The 10,357-nt window shown below is 38.3% G+C and overlaps 1 long non-coding RNA gene across 15 annotated transcripts; it reads left to right on the forward strand.

The window, feature by feature from the left end:
- The first annotated feature begins 1,532 nt into the window (after positions 1-1,532).
- On the forward strand, positions 1,533-9,010 carry LOC127618509 (uncharacterized). 15 transcript variants are annotated; one of them, XR_007967443.1, is made up of 4 exons: positions 1,533-7,685; positions 7,719-7,784; positions 8,423-8,477; positions 8,555-9,010. It is a non-coding gene; the product is annotated as an uncharacterized LOC127618509 (long non-coding RNA). The 15 variants fall into 15 exon arrangements; XR_007967445.1 differs by having other exon boundaries at positions 1,533-7,498; positions 7,631-7,685; positions 8,423-9,010; XR_007967451.1 differs by having other exon boundaries at positions 1,533-7,146; positions 7,631-7,685; positions 8,423-9,010.
- The last annotated feature ends 1,347 nt before the right edge of the window (positions 9,011-10,357 follow it).

Raw genomic sequence — 10,357 nt, forward strand, 5'->3', positions numbered from 1 at the left:
TGCCATATTACAAAGTTTCACTATCATCAGAATAGTATACAAAACAGATTTTGTACAGATCCACATTAAATCAAAAATTTAGCTTTGTGTTTGTGTGTGTTTGTGTGTGTGTGTGTGTGTGTCTGTGTGTGCCTTTAATACATATATATTAGCTGGTATTCCATCTATATGTAGGTTGAAAACAAAATACAAATGCTAATTTGTGTTTGTGTGATGTAACGGATCGAATGAACTCTTAACTCATATGGACTCTTAGCAAATTGAAAAGAAAGACAAGCATTAATCCTTGTGGCATGGGGGCGTGGTCATGTGTTGGTCTGCAGGAGAGAGAGAGCTGTAAGCCTCGTCACCTGGTTCACAACTATCCCTAACACCTCTTGTTATAGTGGTGCGGAGAGAGGGAAAGTCCAACACGGAGCGGCAATGTACTCGCCGGTTCTCCGATACACCGTATCTTGGCCTTCGGCCACTCCTCTAACCTCTTATGGACAACAGCCATGCCTCCCCAGACGGATCGGAGGCAGACCTCCGGCCCATGGCGGACAGAATACCCCGCTGCATTTTTGGTGGACGGTAGGGGTCTCCCCCGCCCCTGGCAGCGGTAACCGCTCCAGTAGGTTGATTGCGAGCCCCTTGCGAGCCGGTTGGAAGTTTTCCTAAAGGTTTGTCCAGGCGAACTTATACGATCCACCAAAACAAATATACAAACACCTTCTTTTGGCAATTTTTCCGAGACTTATTCCCATGCAAATGGCTCTTATGAACCGGTTCTTTTAAATCTATACCACATACAATGTGATAAGTATAGTCTGATTCCTGAACAAATTACTATTTTTGAGTGGATTCTTTTGAATCTAAACTGCACAGCATACAGAGCTTTCTACCAAATGAATCACTCTTCATAGCCGGGTTTTCTTCGTGAAGCCGCGATGGGAGAAATGTGCCTTGGGTTGTTCCTGGCAGGGTACTTGGACTAACAGCCTTTTTTTTTTGACGATGATGATAATGATACTATTTCTTCTTCCCTGATATAAGAACAATAAAATTATGCATTTCTTTTGGGATTTTCTGCTATTTTTTATCTTATTTACATTTCTAAATTTTACAATTAATTTGCATATAATAATAAGCAAATTAAAAAAATTACAAAATTCTGAACCTACATTTATATAAGTTGAAACATGAAGAAAATATGAGAGTATGACATAAATTGGAGGCCAATGGCTGCTATCAGGTGAACAAAATATAAATAACATGACTTGAAAATCATGTCATGCCATAAACAGCCAGTATATGACTGTAGCCACCTAATGTGTTCTCGGATGGCTTATGGTAACCTAATTATATATTTTATCACAAGATAGGCATTTGGATATGTATTTAGACATGATCAAACTATTATTTGTCAAAGTTTAGCATTACAAATTGATTTTAAGTGTCAGTTTTTGCATTAAATGTCATTTTGCTTGCAATCAAACCTGACCATGGTGTTACAAAGAGAAAACATGGAATAAGCCTTTATCTACCAATTATTTATTTCAAACATAACAATTTAATAACTCAAAATAAATGCATAATAATATCAAGAAAATGAACATCAAGAAACAGAAACTGCAATATTCAGAAAATTCAATTAGAGTACAAAATAGAAGAATCAAAGTAAACATTTTGCAATTTCAAACTTTCTAAAGTAAAAATGTATTTTGCACTGAGGATGTTTTAGAGTCTCACCATGTCATTTCTGTCTGTTTTTCTGCATTATGGCTGATTCATTGATTATAGTTGACAGATAAAAAAAAAAATGCAGTATTTTGGTCTTTCCCATTCATTTTTAATGGTCGGTCAATTTTGACCGCGAATACCAAAGGTGTTGCTTTTTTTAAGACTTATCGTAAAAAATAAAAAATAATATTATGTTCAGATGGCAAATAGAGGATAAGTCTTGTATTGCTCAGATAAAGGAAACCATTTTTATTAAATGAGGAAAATTATTATTTCGGTAAAAAATTACAGAATACCATAGGAGGGTTAATTAAAAGGTCTGTGCAAACAAATGTGCAAGGATCTGTTCTATTAAAACATGAATTGATCTCATAATTTGGTAACATGTCAGTCAGATTTTAGAAACAGAAATATCTGTAAAACACATGTTTTGAAATGTCTTAAATTATTTAGTATTATTTCAGACATTAATCATGTAAGAATTAAGACATAATTTTGTATAAATTCCTTTATCAATCTTTTCTCTTTTCACACACACACACACACACACACACACACACACACACACACACACACACACACACACACACATGTTGTGTTTCCATGTTTTATGGGGACTTTCCATAGACATAATGGTTTTTATACTGTACAAACTTTATATTCTATCCTCTAAACCTAACCCTACCCCTAAACCTAACCCTCACAGAAAACTTTCTGCATTTTTACATTTTCAAAAAACATAATTTAGTATGATTTATAAGCTGTTTTCCTCATGGGGACCGACAAAATGTCCCCACAAGGTCAAAAATTTCGGGTTTTACTATCCTTATGGAGACATTTGGTCCCCACAAAGTGATAAATACACGCTCTCACACACACACACACACACACACACACACACACATTGTTGAACTAAATAAACCAGTAGTTCCTCCACTGGTCTCTTCAGACCCAGATGTTCAGATTTATGGCCCTTGTCAAGTCTTGGCCTAAAATGGCCAGTCTATTCAATTTCACTGGGCCAAAGAGTTTTATTTCATCTCCGCAAAACAACACATCAGTCATGACCATAAGCCTGGTTCATAAGCTGACACAAACCCACACACATAACAAGCTCACTACATCGCATTTGTGGTATATAACACACTAGTAAATGAAGACGGAGAACTCGTCAAACCTGGAAATGTAACAAGAAATCAAGCAGAGCGATGTTAAAGCCAACAGAACGAGAAATGGCATTTAGGTGCATGTTCAGTAAAGTCATCTTTATTTTCAAAGCTCGAATGGTCATTCCTAGCCATTCAAAGACAAGATAACAGAAAAAGATAGAAAGGTCTATTTTCAAGAGAGCAAAATCGACTCGTTTCCACGCTTCATAGGTAGAATGAATTTCACTGTGATAAAGGTACGTTTCTAGTTTGAACATTATTTGCACGTCAGACCTTTGTTTTGGTGGACAAGAAAAACTAGCTTCATACAAAATGGCTCTCATTTGGTTTTCGACCATTACAAAATGAATAAAATGTTAAAATATTTGGATGAAGCCGCATTGAGAGCCTCATATCTCTGGGATTGTACCATATAGGGCTTTTAAAATTAAGATACAAAAAGGAAAGTTGGCTCTAAACCAGAATATAAAATGACATTAAGAAATCTTGAATACTTTGGGACTTATAGGCACTTCAACTTTGGAAAAAAAAGGTGGACAGGTAGACAAGTATCTATATCCACAGTAAAACGAATCCTATATCGACTGCTCAGCAAGGAAGAATCCACTGCTCCAAAACTGCCATAAAAAAGCCAGACTACAGTTTGCAATTGCACATGGGGACAAAGATCTTACTTTTTGAAGAAATGCCCTTCAAAGATGTCTTTCATCATCATTTAAGTAAATTTTTCAAAGAAAAGGGGGGCCTTTGGTTTAGTTGACATAGAATGACCCTTAAATAAAATGATTACAAAATAACACTTTCCGAAGTCTCCCAAGAACGCCTCATACCATTAGTTACAAGTAAGATGTCGCGCAGAGTAAATGGTCTGCACTTATATAGCGCCTTTTTAACCTAAGCAGTATTCAAAGCGCTTTACGTTGTGACCATTCAGACATCAATAATGGCAGAGCTGCCATGCAAGGAGCTAGCCTGCCATTGGGAGCAACTTGGGGTTCAGTGTCTTGCCCAAGGAGACTTCAGCATATGGAGTCATGTGGGCCGCAATTCGAACCACCAGCCCTGCGAATAGTGACCGACCCGCTGTACCACCTGAGCAACAGCCGCCCCTAAAGTGTGAATACATCAAACCCTTACAATCTAAACGAAACAGATCCATTGTGACGCCTCATGGTTATACAGTCACACACTTTGTATAAGACGACACCATTAAAAATGTTAGACATTAAGTGCAAAATTTGTCACTTTTGAAGCCCATCTTTGAAGACTTCGATTCAAATGTTGTAAAGGTCCACGTTTGATCAACGGTACAATCCAAACAGCTTTCGCTGAAGACAACTTGACTCCGTTATTTCTTTGAAAACCTTGTTCATAGCCATTGCTCTAATCTTATACAGTATCTTGAGTGATATTTCCCCAGGCTGACCCTGAGAAGTGTTTTAAGGGCGTGTGTCTTATAGTGATGCACGAAACTCTTGTGATTTGTTAATTCATGTTTTCGTGATACTCTTGACTCATCACCAAAGAAAGGAATTAGGAATGCAGTGGCTTTAATAACCACGCAAAATACGGCAAAGACACGAAGAGCATACGAAGGACACGTGAACACACATTCAGGGCCTCATTTCTAGATGTTTTTTGATCTTTTATAAATGAAGGTCTTAAGTATGACGTCATCTGTTACTCAAAACACATGTTTGTTTACAGCAAATCCTTCATTTTGAGTTGGGAACGTGCACATTCTCCAGAGTTTCACTTTTTGTGTTCCAGACAAAAATAACAGCATACTGGTTTGGAACGACATGAGGATGAGTAAATAATGACATCATTGTATTTTTTGCGGTGAGCTATTGCTTTAATAAGTGAGACACTAAGTAATCTTTTCAGCCATTCTCAGAAAAAAAGGATAAACATCTCACAATCCTGCATCTTATTTGAGAAATAAACAACATCACCCCACGGAGCGACTATGAGAGCTACAGCCCTCGAGGGCTGAAGATATCCATGTTTCATTTCCACAGACGGCGACAGATATTAAAGATATTATCGAGAGGTCTTAAACTACTCAAGACAAATGTTAACATTACTTTAGTGGAAAACAAATACACTTTATGGATCAGGCGATGGTGGCAACAGATACAAACATTTTATTCTGTCGTAAAAATGACCTTGTATTTTCTCCTCCGGTCGTTTCCACATAGAATTAACTCTAATCCGACATCATGGATTGAAACAGCAGCTGGGCTAAAACCAACCCAGTTTGGGTTATTTTAACACCACATTTTTTTGAATGTACATTAGGAGACAGGTACAAATTAGGTAGAAATCAGGTACAAATCAGATACAAATCAGGTACAAATCAGATACAAATCAGGTTGAAATCAGGGAGAGATCAGGTACAAATCAGGTACAAATCAGGTAGAGATCAGGTACAAATCAGATAGAGATCAGGTAGAGATCAGGTACAAATAAGGTACAAATCAGGTAGAGATCAGGTACAAATCAGGTAGAGATCAGGTACAAATCAGGTAGAAATCAGATACAAATCAGGTTGAAATAAGGTAGAGATCAGGTACAAATCAGATACAAATCAGGTAGAGATCAGGTACAAATCAGGTAGAGATCAGGTACAAATCAGGTAGAGATCAGGTACAAATCAGGTACAAATCAGATACAAATCAGGTAGAAATCAGGTACAAATCAGGTAGAGATCAGGTACAAACCAGGTAGATATCAGGTACAAATCAGGTAGAGATCAGGTACAAACCAGGTAGATATCAGGTACAAATCAGGTAGAGATCAGGTACAAATCAGGTAGAGATCAGGTACAAATCAGATACAAATCAGGTTGAAATCAGGTAGAGATCAGGTACAAATCAGGTTGAAATCAGGGAGAGATCAGGTACAAATCACGTAGAGATCAGGTACAAATCAGATAGAGATCAGGTACAAATCAGGTTGAAATCAGGTACAAATCAGGTAGAGATCAGGTACAAATCAGACACAAATCAAGTTGAAATCAGGTAGAGATCAGGTACAAATCAGGTAGAGATCAGGTAGAAATCAGGTAGAAATCAGGCACAAATCAGATACAAATCAGGTTGAAATAAGGTAGAGATCAGGTACAAATAAGATACAAATCAGGTTGAAATCAGGTTGAAATCAGGTAGAGATCAGGTACAAATCAGGTACAAATCAGGTAGAGATCAGGTACAAATCATGTACAAATCCGGTAGAGATCAGGTACAAATCAGGTACAAATCAGGTAGATATCAGGTACAAATCAGGTACAAATCCGGAAGAGATCAGTTAAAAATCAGGTACAAATCAGGTAGAGATCAGGTACAAATCAGATACAAATCAGGTAGAGATCAGGTACAAATCAGGTAGAGATCAAATAGAGATCTGGTAGAAATCAGGTAGAGATCAGATACAAATCAGGTAGAGATCAGGTAGAAATCAGGTACAAATCACGTACAAATCCGGTAGAGATCAGGTAAAAATCAGATACAAATCAGGTACAAATCCGGTAGAGATCAGGTACAAATCAGGTAGATATCAGGTACAAATCCAGTAGAGATCAGGTACAAATCAGATACAAATCAGGTAGAGATCAGGTACAAATTTGGTAGAAATCAGGTTGAAATCAGACACAAATCAGATACAAATCAGGTAGAGATCAGATACAAATTAGGTTGAAATCAGGTACAAATCAGGTAGAGATCAGGTAGATATCAGGAACAAATCAGGTAGAGATCAGGTACAAATAAGGTACAAATCAGTTAGAGATCAGGTACAAATCACGTACAAATCCGGTAGAGATCAGGTACAAATCAGATACAGATCAGGTAGATATCAGGTACAAATCAGGTACAAATCCGGTAGAGATCAGTTAAAAATCAGGTACAAATCAGGTAGAGATCAGGTACAAATCAGATACAAATCAGGTAGAAATCAAGTAGATATCAGGTACAAATCCGGTAGAGATCAGTTAAAAATCAGGTAGAGATCAGGTATAAATCGGACACAAATCAGACACAAATCAGGTACAAATAATTTACATTTATGCATTTGGCAGACGCTTTTATCCAAAGTGACTTACAGTGCACTTATTACAGGCACAATCCCCCCTGTAAGTTAAGTGCCTTGCTCAAGGGCCCAACAGTGGCATCTTAGTGGTGCTGGGGCTTGAACCCCCGACCTTCTGGTCAGTAACCCTGAGCCTCAACCACTGAGCCACCACTGCACAAATCAGGTAGAGATCAGGTAAAAATCAGGTAGAGATCAGGTACAAATCAGGTAGAGATCAGGTACAAACCAGGTAGAGATCAGGTACAAATCAGGTTGAAATCAGATAGAGATCAGGTACAAATCAGGTAGAGATCAGGTACAAATCAGACACAAATAATTTACATTTATGCATTTGGCAGACGCTTTTATCCAAAGCGACTTACAGTGCACTTATTACAGGCACAATCCCCCCTGTAAGTTAAGTGCCTTGCTCAAGGGCCCAACAGTGGCATCTTAGTGGTGCTGGGGCTTGAACCCCCGACCTTCTGGTCAGTAACCCTGAGCCTCAACCACTGAGCCACCACTGCACAAATCAGGTAGAGATCAGGTAAAAATCAGGTAGAGATCAGGTACAAATCAGGTAGAGATCAGGTACAAACCAGGTAGAGATCAGGTACAAATCAGATACAAATCAGGTAGAAATCAGGTAGAGATCAGGTACAAATCAGGTAGAGATCAGGTAAAAATCAGGTAGAGATCAGGTACAAACCAGGTAGAGATCAGGTACAAACCAGGTAGAGATCAGGTACAAATCAGATACAAATCAGGTACAAATCAGGTAGAGATCAGGTACAAATCAGGTAGAGATCAGGTACAAATCAGGTAGAGATCAGGTAGAGATCAGGTACAAATCAGGTAGAGATCAGGTACAAATCAGACACAGATCAGGTAGAAATCAGGTAGAGATCAGGTACAAATCAGGTAGAGATCATGTACAAACCAGGTAGATATCAGGTACAAATCAAGTAGAGATCAGGTACAAATCATGTTGAAATCAGGTAGAGATCAGGTACAAATCAGGTAGAGATCAGGTACAAATCAGAAACAAATCAGGTTGAAATCAGGGAGAGATCAGGTACAAATCAGGTAGAGATCAGGTACAAATCAGATAGAGATCAGGTACAAATCAGGTAGAGATCAGGTACAAATCAGGTAAAAATCAGGTAGAGATCAGGTACAAATCAGACACAAATAATTTACATTTATGCATTTGGCAGACGCTTTTATCCAAAGCGACTTACAGTGCACTTATTACAGGCACAATCCCCCCTGTAAGTTAAGTGCCTTGCTCAAGGTCCCAACAGTGGCATCTTAGTGGTGCTGGGGCTTGAACCCCCGACCTTCTAGTCAGTAACCCTGAGCCTCAACCACTGAGCCACCACTGCACAAATCAGGTAGAGATCAGGTAAAAATCAGGTAGAGATCAGGTACAAATCAGGTAGAGATCAGGTACAAACCAGGTAGAGATCAGGTACAAATCAGATACAAATCAGGTAGAAATCAGGTAGAGATCAGGTACAAATCAGGTAGAGATCAGGTACAAATCAGGTAGAGATCAGGTACAAATCAGATAGAGATCAGGTACAAATCAGGTAGAAATCAGGTAGAGATCAGGTACAAATCAGGTAGAGATCAGGTACAAATCAGGTAGAGATCAGATACAAATCAGGTAGAAATCAGGTACAAATCAGACACAAATCAGGTAGAAATCAGGTAGAGATCAGGTACAAATCAGGTAGAGATCATGTACAAACCAGGTAGATATCAGGTACAAATCAAGTAGAGATCAGGTACAAATCAGGTTGAAATCAGGTAGAGATCAGGTACAAATCAGGTAGAGATCAGGTACAAATCAGGTACAAATTAGATACAAATCAGGTACAAATCAGATACAAATCAGGTTGAAATCAGGGAGAGATCAGGTACAAATCAGGTAGAGATCAGGTACAAATCAGATAGAGATCAGGTACAAATCAGGTACAAATTAGGTAGAGATCAGGTACAAATCAGGTAGAAATCAGGTAGAAATCAGGTACAAATCAGATACAAATCAGGTTGAAATAAGGTAGAGATCAGGTACAAATCAGATACAAATCACGTACAAATCCGGTAGAGATCAGGTACAAATCACGTACAAATCCGGTAGATATCAGGTACAAATCCGGTAGAGATCAGGTACAAATCAGGTAGAGATCAGGTACAAATCAGGTAGAGATCAAATAGAGATCAGGTACAAATCAGGTAGAAATCAGGTACAAATCAGATACAAATCAGGTAGAGATCAGGTACAAATCAGGTACAAATCCGGTAGAGATCAGTTAAAAATCAGGTACAAATCAGGTAGAGATCAGGTACAAATCAGATACAAATCAGGTAGAGATCAGGTACAAATCAGGTACAAATCCGGTAGAGATCAGTTAAAAATCAGGTACAAATCAGGTTGAAATCAGACACAAATCAGATACAAATCAGGTAGAGATCAGATACAAATTAGGTTGAAATCAGGTACAAATCAGGTAGAGATCATGTAGAGATCAGGTACAAATCAGGTAGATATCAGGTACAAATCAGGTAGAGATCAGGTACAAATAAGATACAGATCAGGTACAAATCAGGTACAAATCAGGTAGAGATCAGGTACAAATCACGTACAAACCAGGTAGAGATCAGGTACAAACCAGGTAGAGATCAGGTACAAATCAGGTAGAGATCAGGTACAAATCAGGTACAAACCAGGTAGAGATCAGGTACAAATCCGGTAGAGATCAGTTAAAAATCAGGTACAAATCAGGTTGAAATCAGACACAAATCAGATACAAATCAGGTAGAGATCAGATACAAATTAGGTTGAAATCAGGTACAAATCAGGTAGAGATCATGTAGAGATCAGGTACAAATCAGGTAGATATCAGGTACAAATCAGGTAGATATCAGGTACAAATAAGGTAGAGATCAGGTACAAATAAGGTACAAATCAGGTACAGATCAGGTACAAATCAGGTACAAATCAGGTAGAGATCAGGTACAAATCACGTACAAACCAGGTAGAGATCAGGTACAAACCAGGTAGAGATCAGGTACAAATCAGGTAGAAATCAGGTACAAATCAGATACAAATCAGGTTGAAATCAGGTAGAGATCAGGTACAAATCAGATACAAATCAGGTAGAGCTCAGGTACAAATCAGACACAAATCAAGTTGAAATCAGGTAGAGATCAGGTACAAATCAGGTAGAGCTCAGGTACAAATCAGACACAAATCAAGTTGAAATCAGGTAGAGATCAGGTACAAATCAGGTAGAGATCAGGTACAAATCAGGTAGAGATCAGGTACAAATCACGTACAAACCAGGTAGAGATCAGGTACAAACCAGGTAGAGATCAGGTACAAACCA

The sequence above is a fragment of the Xyrauchen texanus genome, chromosome 25 (assembly GCF_025860055.1).
Source record: "Xyrauchen texanus isolate HMW12.3.18 chromosome 25, RBS_HiC_50CHRs, whole genome shotgun sequence".
Classification (NCBI taxonomy): Eukaryota; Metazoa; Chordata; class Actinopteri; order Cypriniformes; family Catostomidae; genus Xyrauchen; species Xyrauchen texanus.